The sequence below is a fragment of the Ambystoma mexicanum genome, chromosome 13, assembly GCF_040938575.1.
Source record: "Ambystoma mexicanum isolate Mex_15411 chromosome 13, UKY_AmexF1_1, whole genome shotgun sequence".
NCBI classification, from domain to species: Eukaryota; Metazoa; Chordata; class Amphibia; order Caudata; family Ambystomatidae; genus Ambystoma; species Ambystoma mexicanum.
The window spans coordinates 198,829,239-198,846,124 of NC_090938.1; positions in this window are offsets into that span (position 1 = coordinate 198,829,239).

The following is a 16,886-nucleotide window of genomic DNA, read 5'->3' on the forward strand; positions in this document are numbered from 1 at the left end:
TGCCCTCTTGTGTCATGTTGCACTAAAGCCGCAACATGATAAAAGAAACTACGGGAAACAGCGTTCCCCGGTACTGACTGTCTTAAGGGCATGTCAGTTTCCCCGTAAGAAAAGGAGCGAAAGCCCAGAGGAGTGCGGCAGAAGGCTGCACTTCTCTGGCAAAGTCAAGAACAAGGTGAAAAACAACAGCAAAAAGTTTAGGGGTTGCCACATGGAAGGAAAATTACCTACAATTACGAAATCTTTCCTAACACTCGCCCCTCCCAGACTATGGACAGGGGGAACTAATCCACCCCTGGATGAGTCTCTTGTTCAGGTCGGTTAAACATTCTGGACAACCCATCAGCATTGCTATGTTGGACACCTGGCCTATGCTCAATAGTGAAGTCGAAGCCTTTTAGACTTATGGACCACCTAAGCAACTTTGGATTCTCCCCCTTCATGTTCATTAGCCACTTTAACGGCTTATGGTCAGTTTGCACAGTGAAGTGGGTCCCATAGAGGTAGGGCCTCAGCTTCCTTAGGGCCCACACAACAGAGAAACATTCTTTCTCTACCGTGGACCATCTGAGCTCTCTGTCCTTAAGCTGGCGACTAATAAAACCGATAGGGTGTTCCTTACCCTTCTCATCTACTTGTGATAGTACAGCTCCTATCCCAGTGTCAGAGGCGTCCGTCTGCACGATAAAAGGTCTTTGATAATCAGGGGCTCTAAGGACAGGGGCCTGGCACAAGGAGTCTTTTAAGCCATTGAAGGCCTTCTCACACTCGTCGGTCCAAGTTATCTTCTTGGGTTTCTTCGGAGTTGTGAGGGCAGTCAGAGGAGCAGCTATGGTGCCATAGTCTGCCACAAAATTGCGATAATACCCCGTGAGTCCTAAGAAGGCTCTCACTTGGGTTTGCGTAGTGGGGGTAGGCCAGTCTTGTACTGCTTGTACTTTACTGGGTAGAGGCTGTATCCTCCCTCCACCTACTTCATGTCCAAGGTAAACCACTGAGCCTTGTCCAATCTGGCATTTACTAGCCTTTATGGTCAAGTGGGCTTTCTGAAGAGCCTGGAGCACAATCCCGAGGTGTTTCACATGGTCTTTCCAGGTGGCACTGAAAACTGCTATATCGTCCAGATATGCAAGACAGAATTCGTCCAACCCATTCAACACATGATTCACAAGCCTCTAGAAAGTGGCAGGTGCATTCTTCAACCCGAACGGCATTACCCGGAATTGGTAAAGGCGGCCTGGAGTAGAAAATGCTGTCTTCTCCTTGGCATGTTCTGCTAAAGCTATTTGCCAATAGCCAGCAGTGAGGTCAAACGTGCTGAGGTACTTGGAGGCACCCAAAGTATCCACCAGCTCATCTGTTCGAGGCAAGGGGTGTGCATCTGTCTTGGTGACAGCATTCAGAGCCCTGTAATCCACGCAGAACCTCAATTCAGAAGTGCCTGCCTTTGGAACCAACACCACAGGGCTGGACCAAGGACTACTAGAGGGTTCAATCACCCCAAGGTCTAACATCTTGTTGACCTCGGTCTTAATATAAGACCGTACTTTGTATGACATCCTGTATCCCCTACTTTTGGTAGGTACACTGTCTCCTGTGTCAATGTTATGTTTGCACCAAGGTGTCAAACCAGGCGACTGTGAAAACAGGGGGGAAAACTGCCTAAGCAAACTTTTCACCTCAGCCTGCTGATCAGAAGTCAGGTGAGGAGCCACTCGGACACCCTCGAAGGAGCTATCTGAAGGACCGCTTTGGAACAGGTCGGGAAGAGGTTCAGACTCCTCTTCCTCAACGTCTGAAGCCAGTAGCAGTGCTGCGATTTCGACTCTTGGGACGAAAGCCTTCAGCCTATTCACGTGAAACACTTTTGGAGCCTGTCCAGGCCTTCCAAGGTCCACTAAATAGTTAACCTCACCCAGGGGCTCCACCACTGTGTAAGGGCCTGACCATTTGTCCTGTAAAGCTCGAGGCCTTATGGGATTCATGATCAGGACTTGCTGACCAGGTGTAAAGTTGATGAGGGAAGCTTTCTGGTCGTACCAATGTTTCACTAGCGCTTGCCCTGCCTTCAATTTATCACTAGCCAAGCCCATCAGAAGTACCATCCGTTTTCTGAGCCCTAGCACATAATCAACTACGTTGGTAGTAACAGGGGGAGTGGGCATCTCCCATCCCTCCTTGACGATGGCTAAGGGTCCCCGTACGGGATGACCGAACAGAAGTTCGAAGGGGCTGAATCCAACACCCTCCTGTGGTACCTCTCGGTAGGCAAACAGTAAGCATGGTAAAAGAAGATCCCATTTTCTTCTCTGAGGCTCCTCCAGAGCCCCAATCATGCTCTTTAACGTTCTGTTGAAACGTTCCACCAGACCATTGGTCTGGGGGTGGTATGCAGAAGAGAACTTGTAGGTGACCCCACATTCTTTCCACATAGCCTGCATATACTTCGACATAAAGTTGCTGCCACGATCTGACACAACTTCTTTAGGGAAGCCAACCCTAGTAAATATGCCGAGTAAAGCTTTTGCAACTGACTTGGCAGTTACAGTTTTCAATGGGATGGCCTCAGGATACCTGGTTGCATGGTCGACCAGCACCAGGATAAACCTATTGCCCGAGGATCTTTGCGGGTCAAGGGGACCAACGATGTCGATCCCTACCCTTTCAAATGGTACCCCCACAACTGGGAGCGGTACCAACGGAGCTTGGATTGTCGCGCCAACCTTACCAGACAACTGGCAGGAGGCACAACTCCTGCAGTGACTTTCTACTTGCACCCCCATCTTGGGCCAGTAGAAGTGCATGGATAACCTTTGCTTGGTCCTCTTCATACCAAGGTGACCAGCAAGGGGAACTTCATGCGCCAACTGCAGGAGGAAGGGCCTAACAGCAAGGGGAACCACCAACCTCCTATGGTCTCCTTCTGTAGACTCTGTGGGCTCACTATACAGGAGTCCACCTTCCCAATAAATCCTATGCTTCCCAGGAGGTTCACCCTCAAGCTGGGAGCAAGCCTGTCTCCTTAGGCCTTCCAGAGATGGGCACTCACGTTGGCCTTTACTGAATTCGTCCCTATCAGGACCTCCTTCAACTAACAAGTCTTTTAGTTCAGGATGATCGTTGGGGTCGAATACTTCAGGCATCGCCACCTCCTCGTCAGGCCCGGGCGATTGACCAACTTCCTCCACCGCAATGGTAGGCGAGCTCGGGGGAATATTCTCTTTCCCTCGTCGTGACTTGTCGACTCCTTTCGCCTTGGGTTTCCCCTTCGGCTGGGGCGGCGTATTGGACTTGGCCAATGCTGCCCGTGCTTGAGACCGTGTGTAGGGTCTTTCGGCAGTGTCTCCTACGAGCCCTAAAGCTCTGAGATCATTACCTAACAAGACCTTTCCCGGGACGTTTCTCTGAATGCTCACTGGAATCCTGACTGCTGTACCATTTAAAGTAAGATTTACAGGTATTACTGGAAACATACGGAGGGGGCCGTCAGCCAACTTAGTGGGCATCAGAGTAGCTCTGGCAACTTCCTCTGAGTCTACCAAGGTAGAATCCACTACAGTGCGACTGCACCCACTATCCCTAAGAGCTGGAGTATCCACTCCATTGATCAGCACACTGTCTTTAAAGTAGTGCTTGGTATTATCCGGAATCCTAGCATAAGCCTCTGCGACTTTAGGCTCCCAGGAACCCAGGGACACTAAAACTACCTCAGCCTCTATTCCGCTGGGAAATGAGTCTGAGGAGAAGGATGCTCCTGTAATCTCTTCTTCCTTGTAGGAGGAGAAGGCCAGATTAGCGGAGTGGACCCCCAAAGGTCTAACCTTACAATGGGGATCCCCCTTCACGTGGTCAGTTGCTCCACAAGCAAAACAAGCCCCATTGGGTCTGTTTACATAGGGAGGCTTATTGTAACCCGAGTTCTGTTTCGGAGGCGGACCTCCACTACCCTGTGAGTTCTCTTGTGTCTTACCCTTGTTTTTCTTTTTGTGGCCCTTATGGGAAGAAGATTTAGCAGATTCCCCACCCTCCATATCTTTGGACTTTTTCCCTTCCTCCTGCTTACCAGGATGAGTTTTGTCCTTATGGGACACTCGATGTGACACCCATAAGTCTGCTGCAATGGCCAGCTTCTTAGGATCTATCTCCTTCGAATCGGCCAAATGCTGCTTAAGCTCCGGGGAAGAAGAAGCAAAAATGTGTTCCAGCATGACAAGATTTATCATGCCTTCGAAGGTAGAAACCTTATAACCTTCGACCCAGCCAGTTAAGTTTTTCAAGGATTCAGTGACATAAGATACCCAAGTACCACCTTCCTTTTTCTTATACTCTCTGAAACGTTTCAAATATTGGGCCGGAGTCTTCCCAAACTTTAAAATGAGAGTTTGCTTTAACATTGCGAAATCAGCTCGCTCAGCCTTTGACATTTCCATAATGGCACTACAGCCAGAATGGGGCAGTCTACTGAGTAACCAGGCAATCTTATCAGCATTGTCAACTTGTTGAACTTCGCATGCATACTCAAACGCATTCAGCCAGTCCATAATGTCATTCCTTTCCTCATACACACTGAGCAGATCTTTCGGAAACCGTGGATGAGAGGAGGCCCCAGACCCATGTCCAGGACCCTTGGACCCATTTGCAACCTGAAGCTTGGCCAGTTCCAACTGGTGATCCCTATCTTTCTGTTTTTCTGCCTGTTCGATTTTTAGTTTGGCTATGCTGAATTCAAGCTCCTGCTGCCTAAACCGCAGCTCTTGCTTCTTGAATTCAAGCATAGCATCCCCATCAACACTGGCAGAGGAAACATTAGACATCTCGTCCTCCCTGTCCTCGTGGTCGCGATGGATCAGTGCGGCGGCAGAACCGTCGGTTCTACCAGTGAGAGCAGCCCCACCACCTTCTGCACTGTCCTCAGAAGTTATAGCGTCAAGCTGCGCTTTTTGCCACGCCACGATTCTTTGGATCATCTCCAATTTAGTGCCTTGAGAGGAAACACCTCTCTCCGCACACATCTTCTTCAATGTTTCTGATTTGGAAGCATTTAAAGTTAACAAGGGATTTGTTTCCATACTGTTTGATAGGACTATGGCCTTTTTAAAGTTATACTACAACAATTCACTACGTGTACTGGTTGGAATAACCTGAAATGCCTTAGTTTGAGCGCAAAATTGGATACCTTCAGTCGTATCCCACCGCTGTACACCAATTTGTTAAGACGGATTTCTGAACTTTGTCCTGGTGGCGCAGAAGTTCAGAAGGCCAACCTAATTACTTGGAACAGGGTAACCTCTGGACGAGCCAGACCAATCAAGGTAGCGATCGCGGCGGTCAAGACTAGGTCTTAAGAGGGGTGAGGGTGACTGAAAGCCCGCAATGAGCACACAAAGCAAGAGCGCTTACAAACTACTCCAAACAGTTGTTATATCAAAAATATATACACATTTATTTTAAGGCCTTTAAAACAACGACCGTAGCGAGAAAGTCACAATATCACAATATTAAGCCAACACATACCATATCAACACAATATATATACAAATATGACAGTCGCAAGCATTAGAGGCACGAAATGTGTAGTCCACCTGCAAGGGAAGGAAAACAGGCAGTGCGATAATGCTTTAGACTCAGTTCGCCTTCAGAGGCACCTAACTAGATGGAAGTCCGAGCCCTGCGAAGAGTGGAGCCTTGTGCTCAAAGTACCTGCACACGCTGGTGCCAACGGGCAAAAGGAGAAGCTCTTCGGAGGAAGTCAGGCAGTTCGGGTTAGTGCACAACAGAAGAAGAACAGGTTCCGCGACTCAAGCGCAGCCTCCACAGTGAGCAGAAGCAGAGCGCGAGTACGGACAAAAGGGTGCTGTTTTTACACCGCGGGGAAAAGCAATGGGCTACTGCAGGAGGGCGACCAGATCCTAGCTATACTACTCACCGGTCCCCGATGCAAGCAGACCCAGGCTTCTCCACGTTAGTTTCAGCAGCTGGCAGGTGCAGAACAGCCGGGAATGCCTCGTCGTCGTGTAGAGAAAAAAGACGTCCCAATCGAAGAAACCTGCACAGTTTTGTCACCACCGCAGGGCAACGGAGAGGCCGTGTGTATCCGAGCCAAATGTACACTACTCACTTCAGACTTGGGAACGCCAAGTGTTCGAAGCGTGTGAGAGTGACCAGGACTCAAAATACAACACAACCTGGCGGCGGTTACAGAGCAGGACTCCCGTGTAAGCTGGTCAGTCAACTGGATGGCCCAGAGACGCTTCCGAAGGCTTACTGGCAGGAGATGATGAAGTCGCCGAGAATAGCTGTTCCTGCTATTCCAAAGGTCAAAGCACCAGTACAGGCCTTCTGGTTCGATCAAAGGAGGAAAGGGTTTCACAGGACGACAGCAGTGCAAAGGAGGAGTCCTTCAGCGGGTGACCAGCGATTCCTCGGTCCAGCCTTGTGGGATGTATTTACCCATGCATCCGAGCCCTACCTCAAAACTGTGCAGTACTGACATGGAAAACATCATGATGGCCAGAGCTTCCCAGAAAATGCACAGGGAAATGCATGAAGAATAGGCTGCCACTCATTTTTGCCGATGTTATGGGCACAGAAGGACACTGCCTAAAACCACCATTGGACTACCCACACAGTAGTCTGAAACCATTGGGAATGGCAATGCTGATTGCCAAAAGCAAACCCATAACTGTGGAGAATTCATTTTCTTAAATCCCAAAAAGGGGTGCAGTACCAGTACTCACCACTATCAGAAAGCCGGCGTTTTAAAACCACCAGATTTTACTTTTTTGTAGAAAACTGAATAAATGAACCCAAAACATGCCAATGAAAGACATTTTAAGAGGTGGATCCAATGTAAAGTTATATTCTGAAGTGACTTGAAGGTTTATAACAAGACTGGCTGAGCTGTGGATTTCAGCAGTTTAAGTAAATTTGGACTGAAAGACACTAAAAAAATCTAAATGTTTAAATTGAATGAGTGACCTACTTTGAATGTCACATAGGTTGCAATTGTTTAAATGTCATAGTTTTAAACTTAGAATCAGCATTCTAGCTGCATATGTAAAAATGTTTAGTTTATTTGAATGCAGAAAACTGGGGAACAGAAGTGACATTTTATCTGAAAACTGGCTTAAAGAGATTCCAATTTTGCCTGGCAACTACCCCCCATCAGGAGTGAAACTTGAGTCACAGCTGTGTTCCCAGGCCTATCTGCCTTTTGCTGGCCACACTAAGGATATGCCATCTCTCTGATAATTGAATTAAGGGGAGCCCCACAGAATACAGGAGCTCTGAACAAAGCCCTGTCCTGACCCAGGCAGATGGGTTATTGCAGACGTCGTAAATGTAGCTTCCTCTTGGCAGAAGCTGGGAGGGGCAGGGTCTCTGAGCTTGGCAGAAACTGGAAAGACTGGTTTCTGTACCATGTGACATGAAAAGACACACCTCTATAGCCAGAATATGGTTTTAGAAAAAGATGAATAACTCATAGAGCGGACTTGTGAAAATTATTTAAATGACACCATAATTCTTGTGATTTTTCTGCCCACATTTTAAGAGGTTTTTAGAACCGGTGGCATGTTCAGGGGAGTTTTAGCGGAAAAGAGGATATTACTCAAAATGTGTGCATGTGAAAAATCTGACACTTCATCAACTAATGTCCATACTCCTTGCGCACATGTGTGTAAATTTGGGGTAATGTCCGGAATTGCAAAATCAGTTAAAAAGTGCAAAATATTGCCATTTCTGAATGCAAGCTCCCAGGAAGAGTTTGAACAGGGTATACCTCCTGTGATATGTGATGGGTGCATGTAATTTCAAACCACTGTGTAGCTATGAAATATGTATTTGGTTCAAATCTAGATTTGTGTGCAAGTTGACAGGAGGAGTGGACTTTCTGCAGGCTGTAAAATGACATCACTCTGACACAACTTAGCTCCCCCAATCAGGGGAGAAATGAAAGCTTGGCCAATGATAAGTGGAGAGGGGCTGGCTAGTGATGCTGCTCACACACACCCATTTTCAAAACACATAAAAGCAGAGAGACAGGACAGATAGGGACCTTCAAATCCATTTGCAGCTGGAAGCTCTGCCGGGAAAATCCATACTTTACCTCCATCAACCTTCAGAGAGCAGACATAGAGACTTCAAATCTATCAAATTTCCAGAACCAGAGAGAGAGCAGAGCTGACCCAGATCACTGTTAGCAGAACCAGAGAGAGCTGACCCAGATCACTGTGAAGTGCAGAGTCCAGTCTAAAACCTGACCAGATCTGTGGCGTGGCCCATTTAACTCAAGAATATAGTGTGAGTACCTAGAAAACTGTGCAGAACCAATCTCCTAGTTAAAATAATATAATTCAATCTAGTTTAATCTAAGTAGAACTGTCTCCTAACTGTCACCTGTCATTTGCAAAGCTGTCACCTGTCATTTTCTAGTTGCAAGCTGCACTTGTCTTTTTGAACTTTAAAATTTCAAATCTGAAAAACGACCTTTATTTAATCGCTCATATCTCCGTGACCGTTTGTGCTAGAGACTTGCAGTAACTTTCATCTGGAAGCTGATATCCTAGGCTGTCTTAGGACCCCAAAACGATAGTGATAGTCACTGTAGTTCCTCTGTAATCGCACCAGAGGCATTCGCGAATTTCGCCGCGATTTGAAAATTTCTCCACTTGCAAAAAGATAGCTGCTTTTGCTTTCCTCTGAAAAAAATCGTTTGCCTCATAAAAACTATCCCTGCATCACTGCTAAAGTGAGCCTGGACTAATATTAACTTGATTTCACTCACCCTGAACCTCCTAGAGGGAATTAAAAGCATTTTAGCATTTTTTTTTTCTTCATTTCCAGCACATATCAAAGCATTTTGCCTGTGTTTTCAACTTCTGTAGTCTAAGTTGCTGGGTGAACTGAATTACGTTTGAATTGCATTTCTGAGAATTGTGTGCCTTCCTTCCATTTCCTTGCATTGCATAAAAGGGGGGGTGAATTGTCCAAGAAAGTGATTACATTGTTTTTGCTGAAATCCTATCAAGTTATTTTCTGTACTGCATTTCATTCCACATTGCATCCATTTGAACCCATAAAAGTATTGTTTCTATCTTATCCATTTCATGTCAACTCCTTAGTGATTATCAAGAAGTGTGCTAGTGCCAGATTCTCCGTTGTTAATCTTTATCATATCAGATTAAGTGTGCTATTCAATTATTAATTTATTATAAAGCGTGATATATATATATATATATATTGTTTAAATTATCAATTAAACCTTTTAACTTGCAAAACAGAACTACTTCTTGGCTCAGTGGGGTCAGGAGGATTCCAAGAGAGGGGTGTTATATAGGGGTAGTCATCCAGAACGCATGAACTGGACATTAAGATATATCAATAAGGGTTTTCATTCAGTATTCTAGACTAGGCGTTGACTTGGCTGTAGTGCTGAATTGAATCCTCTTACAAATTGGGGGCTCGTCCGGGATGTTTGGGTTAGATCTACCATTTGTGCAGATTAATACAGCGTGCCAGCTGACCAGATACACATATCCGGTCGGATCACCACGCTGTGTTACGCTGTAAAGCACTCCTCATAGGAACGCTCTTAGGAAAAGGTCTGTTTTGCAAAAATAAAATACAAACTTCTGTAAGTCAGGACAGAGACCAATCTCTAGAATGACGACCTTAGTAGACATGAAAATAGCCAGAGAGCACCTCTTACATAAACTATTTGTGAGAGGTGAATGGACTGAACAGGGCCAGGATGCCTGGTTGCAGGCCATCACGCGACAGGTCACTGAAACAGGGTCAGACCTATGGAGAGATCAGGGTCCATTACATGTGGCCCTGAGTGAACTATATATGGCTCCTAAAGCCAAAGATGAACACAATAAGATTGCCAGGATAGCAGCATACCTGTACCTATATATGGGAGACATGCAGGATAAATGCACTGAAAGCCAAGATCTGGCAAATAGGCAACAGATGGCATTAGAGAAGGCCCGATCTGATCTGGCCTCTTCTGAGCAGAGGCTGCAGAGGAGCCAGGAGTCAGAAAATGATAGTAGGCAATATATCATTAAAATAAAAGAGGATATGGGCATCTTACAACAGGAAAAGACAGACCAGGATACCAGATGTCTGGCCCTGCAGAAGGAGCACCAAGACAGTTTGGACTCCTTACTGCAGAACCAGAAAAAGCTGGAGCAACAGATCAATTTCAACAGGGCATGCACAGAGCAGGTAGCCACCCTGCAAAGCCAGCTAGATAGAGAGAAAGAGGAGAGCAATAAACTGATTCTGAAAGACCTGGATACCCAGGCAGAGTTTGATGAGGAGCGCCAAAAAGCTGGTGCCTTTCAACGACAGAGGGACGACCTGGCAGCACAGATGCAGGCTCTTGCACTGCAACAGGGAGCAGGGGCGGATAGAGATGAGGTTCGCTGGGAAAGGGAAACTCCGGAGCATAACCTCAGGAGCCCTAGTACCAGAGGCCCTCATACCTCTCAGTCCCTGGACTCTACCACCCCCATGTTCCCTGGCGCACATGAGCACAGGGCCACAGGGATGGCAGATTACTATCCAGCTAAAAGTATGGGGCTCATAGGCCAGCACCACTCAGGAATGGAGGGGTGGGCATCCGGGTATGGGCACCCAAGTACAGTACAGTTCAGTGGGGAACCCCAGGAGAGTAGGCCCCTTAAGGGCATCCTGAAAACCTCTGCCCAGTTAGGTCAGTGGGGGGGGTACCCATCAAATCCTGGCAGCAAGGAGGGATCTGAAGACTCCTCTGAGAGGTACAGGACACAAGAGACCGGGTCCCCACATTCTGCCAGCCATTCCCAGGCTCGCAGAATCCGGGAAAACCTGGAAGAGCAGACAGGAACCTCTGGGAGCAGTGCCTCTGAGTCAGAGGATGAATGGACAAGGGTTACCCGAACCAAAAAGGCCAATAAGGCAAAAAGGGCCTTGCTTAAGGACCCCTTAAAGCAGATTAAGGCGATCAGGAGCGTCATCACGCCTTACCATAAGAACGCTAAGTATTCTGTTTGGGAGCACTTAGAGTTGTTTGAGCAAATGATGGAGACTTTCCATTTGAAGGACAGCCAAAGCTGTATTCAATATGTAAAGTGGACCTTCTCCCCGGAATACTCCAGTTTCTTTGCGGGGCTGGAGGACCAAAATCATTTAAGATGGTCCACCTATAAGGCGGCCATCTTGAAACATTTTTCCATTCATAGAAATCCTCAAGAGGCTCGCAAGGCAGCCTACAATTTGCAATGTGGGGAGGATCAGGCCCCACAAGAATTTGTGCAAGAACTGAAACGTGCTTTTGCGCAGACCACCAGAAGGGTGCGCACAGACAGTAGAGAATGTATTAATACATTTTTTCATGCCTTGCCCAAATACATAATGACCCAGCTCGTGAGGGATTTTCACGAGAAAAGATCTTTAGACTGGGTCATTGAACAAGCTACCCGGATCTATGAGGTGCAGAAACCGGTAGATAGCAAAAGTAATGCCCAGAAAAACCCCAAAGCCAACAGCACCCCTGCTGCTGCCAAGGTGGCAGAGGTAAAGGTCACCCCCGTTTTAGAGTTGGAGATGGGGGGGCCTAAAAACCTACCTGCACCTAATAATGCTAGGCCCAGAAGGTCCTCGGGCCAGTCACAGACAGGGAGGCAGCCCCACAAATGGGGTCCCTCGCTCTCCTGATTATGTAAGTCCCCGTTACAAGGGAAATCGACCCATCCTCGGTTATGTGTGGACTCCTCCAGCCCAAGGGGGGGGATCCAACCAAGCACCTAACCCAGGGAACTTCCCTCCAAACTTTCCACAGGAGGGCAGAAATTTACCAAACCCTGGGCAGAACTTTTTCCCCAGGTATCCACCCAATTTTCAGCCCCAAAATCCTCCACCCTTCTTTCCCCAATTCCCTGAGCCCAGACAACCTAATCCGGGAGAGGGGAGGCCAAGGGTGGAGGGGTACCCAAATCTTCCCAACCAGGGGTACTACCAAAGAAGGGATAGCTACCCTTCCCGGGATCAGCCCAGGGGAGAAAACAGGGCCCCGTATCAGCCTGAGCGGGTTTCCCAGCTAGAGCGCCAGGTCCAAAATATGGCACGGGATCTGGGTCAAATACTGAGGGCTCAGCAGAACCCTCAGATCGGCATGCCGGCGCAGAACGCACCCAACTCTGGACCTGGTGCTCCAGAACAATGACGGGGGCAGCACCCCGATAACACACCGGTTCCCAGGGAGGAGGCACAAGGGGAAGGGGGGTGTAAAGCCTTGGAGGAAGCTTCCTTCCTCACTTGTAAACAGCCCCTGGAAACCCAGGAACCGGAAACAAAATCTCTTGCCCCTGAAAGTCTGCCTCCTAAGGAGCAGAGGGGTGGTAGGAGAAACAAAAGACCCAAACAGACTCAGTTTGAGGAGGAGGTACAGATCTTCCAATTTGAGGGAGAGGGATCCTCAGAGGATCCTGGGAAAAGGATCTTCTCCTTCAGAGAGGGGGGAACTCCTCCCAAAGAAAAATGGGTCCCTAGGGATGCAAATCCAGACTGGGGAGATGTGGAGACTGAGCTACCGCCGCCCACCATCTCATCCCAGAACCAACAGCAAGAAAATCCCCTGGTTCAAACCCATCCTGATGACTGCCTCCAAAAAGGGGGGGGCGGCCCAGAACCGGAGCCAGGGGAACCCACAATGGCTCTGATCTCCAGTTGCCAACTTTTTCTTTCAGATTTCCAAGGCTCTCCACAGAATTCTGTCCAAATCTCTTCGCTAGGGATGTCCAAAACCAGAAAGTTAGCCCACCAGTTGTCCAAAAATGTGCATTATCTGTGCCCCCTTGAGGAGAAGGAGGGAAGATACTATGCCCCGGTACAAGTACAGGGGCAGGGTACAATTTTAGCGCTGGTGGACACGGGATCTCAAGCTACCCTTCTGTCCAGAAGGGCCTTTGACGAACTGAATGCAGGAAGGGGAGAGAATTATCGTATTCCTCTCACCTCCCTTCCTGGACAACTGCAGAACTTTGACGGGAAGGAAATTCCCGTTGAGGGGACTGCAGACTTGGACATTAAGATCGGGCGACACAAGTTGAAACACCCGGTCATAGTAGTGTCTCCAGAGGGCACCCCTTGTTTACTAGGGAATGACCTCCTGAGAAGGTTGTCACCCCTAATAGATTGTGTAAACAAGGTCCTCTGGACCCAGACTAGCCGACCCATAAAATTAAAACAGAGTGTCAACCATGTTAATTTAAACGGCACCTGCCACATGGTTGAACAAAAATCTGACCAAGTAGAATTTCACTTCCAGAATAGCCAAATTCCAGACGTGACAGTAATAGCAGTAGGACAACAGACTGGTGATGGAGGGTCCTCTCTATTTCTGAAAATCAACCTTCCTTCCAGTTTAAGGTGGTATTCCACACTGGAAGGAAACACCCTGAAATTCTATACTAATCCACAATCTGAAACTCCCACTCCAATAGTCCAGAAAGATGTGAAATCAGCTCAGGGCCTGGCTGATATTCAGCAAATTGGAGAGCAGTTGTTCATCCCTGTCCAATTAAATGATGGGAAGGACTCTGTTCTCGCTCGAGTGTGTGTGAACAACGGTAAGAGCTTCATCAGCGAAGCCATGTTCCGCCAACTCCCAAAAGATCCAGCCATTCCCACCTTCAAACTGATAGACAAATGGGAAATGGACCTGGAAGCACCTAATTCCAAACATCTCCTGCCAAGCAGGTGTATGCTCAAAATCTCCATTGGCAACAAGAGCATAGTCCATAATTGTTGGGTAGTGCGAGACGTCACTGCCGCCTTTTACTTAGGCAGTGACATTCTCAATCGCTTTGCCATTAGTTTGGACCTAATAAACTTCAAAGCTTGGTCCCGATTAGCGGATAATCCCATGGGCTTTGATGATCCAGAAAAAGCATTTAGGTCAGCTCAATTGCTACCTTATGCAGTTGAAATTCAGATTAAAGAGGAAGTCACCATCCCAGAAAGGACCCGACAATTCTCCCTGGAAGTGAAAGTTAAAAGGGGACAAGAGTTGAAAAACCCTGATGCTTACATACATCTAAATGCTTCTCTCCAACAGCAAGGGTTGGGGGTAAACCCAACTCCATTAGTCAACATAGAACATGACACCATTCCAATAGAGGTGGATAACAGCGACTTAAAGAGTATTACTCTAGCCGCAGGCACCATTATTGGAATGGCGGTTGATGACCGACATTTCTCCATTGATCTTGGAAATGAACTGTTAGGACCAATCCCCAAGGACTGTTTTGACAGTGACAGGGATGACAATACAACACCAGACAGGATTTTTACCCGGCATGGGGGGAACTTCCTGGTGTACACTTCTTGCCCTTATGGTAAGGAAGATGTGACTTGTGACTTCCGGAGGGATGAGGTGATTTTCCAGGTCCATGAGGGCTGCCTTTCCCACCTGAAGCCTCCAGTCCAAATCAGCACTCTGACCAGGGACTTCTCCACCCAGCTGGAGGAGGCCGCTGAGATAGCCAAACCAGAAGTCTTTCCAGGCTTCAGGCAGACGGTGGAAGAGAGAGTCAACCTAGCTGATGCCTGTGTGACTCTGGAACAAAAGCAAAAGTTGAAACAAGTTTTCTTGGATTTCCAAGATCTCTTTGCGGTAGACTCATATGACTGTGGTCGCACCGACATCCACACAACAACAATCCCCACGGACCCTGGCATGACTCCTGTGTTTGTGAAGCAATATCGCTTGCCTCTCGCATCAATGGAGTCCCTTACTGAAATAATTAAGAACCTTGAGTCCAGGGGAATAATCCGTCCCATCCACAGCACCTTCAATAATCCGGTGCTGGGAATATTAAAGCCAAACGGCCAGTGGAGACTCTGCGCTGACCTTAGGGAGCTCAACAAACGGGTCCATACTTCCCGATGGCCTCTGCCCTACATTGACCAAGGGCTGGCCCAGATCCAGGGGTCACAGGTATTCACAGCAATAGACCTGACCAATGGATACTGGACCGTGCCTGTCAGTAGGGAGGACCAATACAAGCTGGCTTTTACCTTTGGGGGCCAGCAGTACACATGGACCCGGACTCCCTTCGGATACCTTAACTCCGGTAATGAGTTCAATATTTTCCTACATAAGGCCATGCCCGACCTGGGTGCGAGGGGTAACCTGGCTTATGTAGATGATGTCCTCATCAAAAGTTCATCTGTGGAGGAACACATAGCGGAGATCCGTTATGTTCTGACGCAGTTGAGGGCCGCTGGAGCAAAAATTTCCTTTCAGAAAGCACAGTGGTGTAGAACCCGTGTTAATTTCTTGGGGCATGAGATTACTCCTCAGGGCCTCTGTCCCCAGGAAAAGAAAGTGGAAGCACTTCAGAAACTGAAAGACCCCACAACTCTGCGGGAACTAAGGAGCCTCCTTGGACTGACTAATTACAGCAGAAAGTTCATTGAGGGCTACGCAGAGATCACCAGACCCCTGATTCATCTCCTGAAGGGGGGGGTCAAGTAGAAATGGGGTCCAGAACAATCCGAGGCAGTAAGACAACTCAAAAGAAGCCTCTCACAAGCGCCTTGCCTAGCTTACCCTGTCAGAAACAAGGAGTTCTTCCTGGAGACAGGGTTCTCTAATACGTGCTTGACGGCAGTATTATACCAAAAGCATGACAAGGTCAATAAAGTAATCTCCTCTGCGAGCAAAACTTTATCCTCTGTGGAGGAAAAATTCAACGATTGTGAGAAGGCACTCCTGGCAACGGTGTGGGCATTGAAGAATTACCGCCCGTTTATCCAGGGGGAACACATCATAGTGGAGACTCCACACCAGCCTCTGCAATATCTCCAAAGTGACAGAATCCGGGCCGGAAATGTGAGTAATTCCCGAATTACTTCCTGGATTCTGTCAATGCAAGGCTTTCCTGTGGAGGTCAGATATGGCCAAAACAAGAAGAGTCACCTCGCGCAAGGTCTGGCTGACTTGCATGATTGTGCCAGAGAAAACTGTCTCGAGGACGAAAGTCTAAAAATAAAGGACAACACAGAGGCATACCTTAATTCCCCACACAAAGTCTTTGAAGAAGACAAGTGTCAGGGAATGCCCACTGTGTATGTGGATGGATGCTCTTACCATGTTGACAACAACGGGGAGAAAGAACTGGTGGCTGGTGTAGGGAATGCATGGGTGAATGAGTCCCCAGAACCCTCCGCTGGATACAAAATTGGTCCCCGAAGTAGTCAGGTGGCAGAATTGATGGCTGTGCATCAGGCCATCCTCACTGCTGTCCAGCATCAACTCCACGAACTGGTCATAATCACAGATTCGGATTAAGTGCGGAACGGGTTCGTGGAGCACCTGGTTAATTGGAAAACCAGAGGCATGTTATGTGCTAACAACAAACCCTTGAAACATGGGAAGTTGATCCAAAACATTGATGATCTGGTCACCTCGAATGAGATGACCATCTATTGGAAAAAGATCAAGGGTCATTCCAAAGTAGAGGGACCAGACAAAACTGGAAATGACTTAGCTGTTCAGCTGGCCAAAACCGGGGCCATCCAAGGGGATCTAATTGAGATTGAGTCCCTGTTGGGGGAAATCCAGGTCACTGCTATCACTAGGTCCCAGACAAATGCTCACAACGACCTTTCAATTGCACAATGGAGTAAGGAGACCCCTGATGCTGATTTGATTACCGCTCAGAAGGGGGATCCAATTATTGGTAAGTTTTACCAACACATTGAGGACCCTGAGAACTTTCCCCTGACGGATACCGATTACACTGGGAAAGAGGACCTAAGAGTGTTGATGAAATGTCCAAAAATGTTCCGGATCCAAGACGGTTTGTTGGTAAGGAAATCCAAAGCTGGCCATG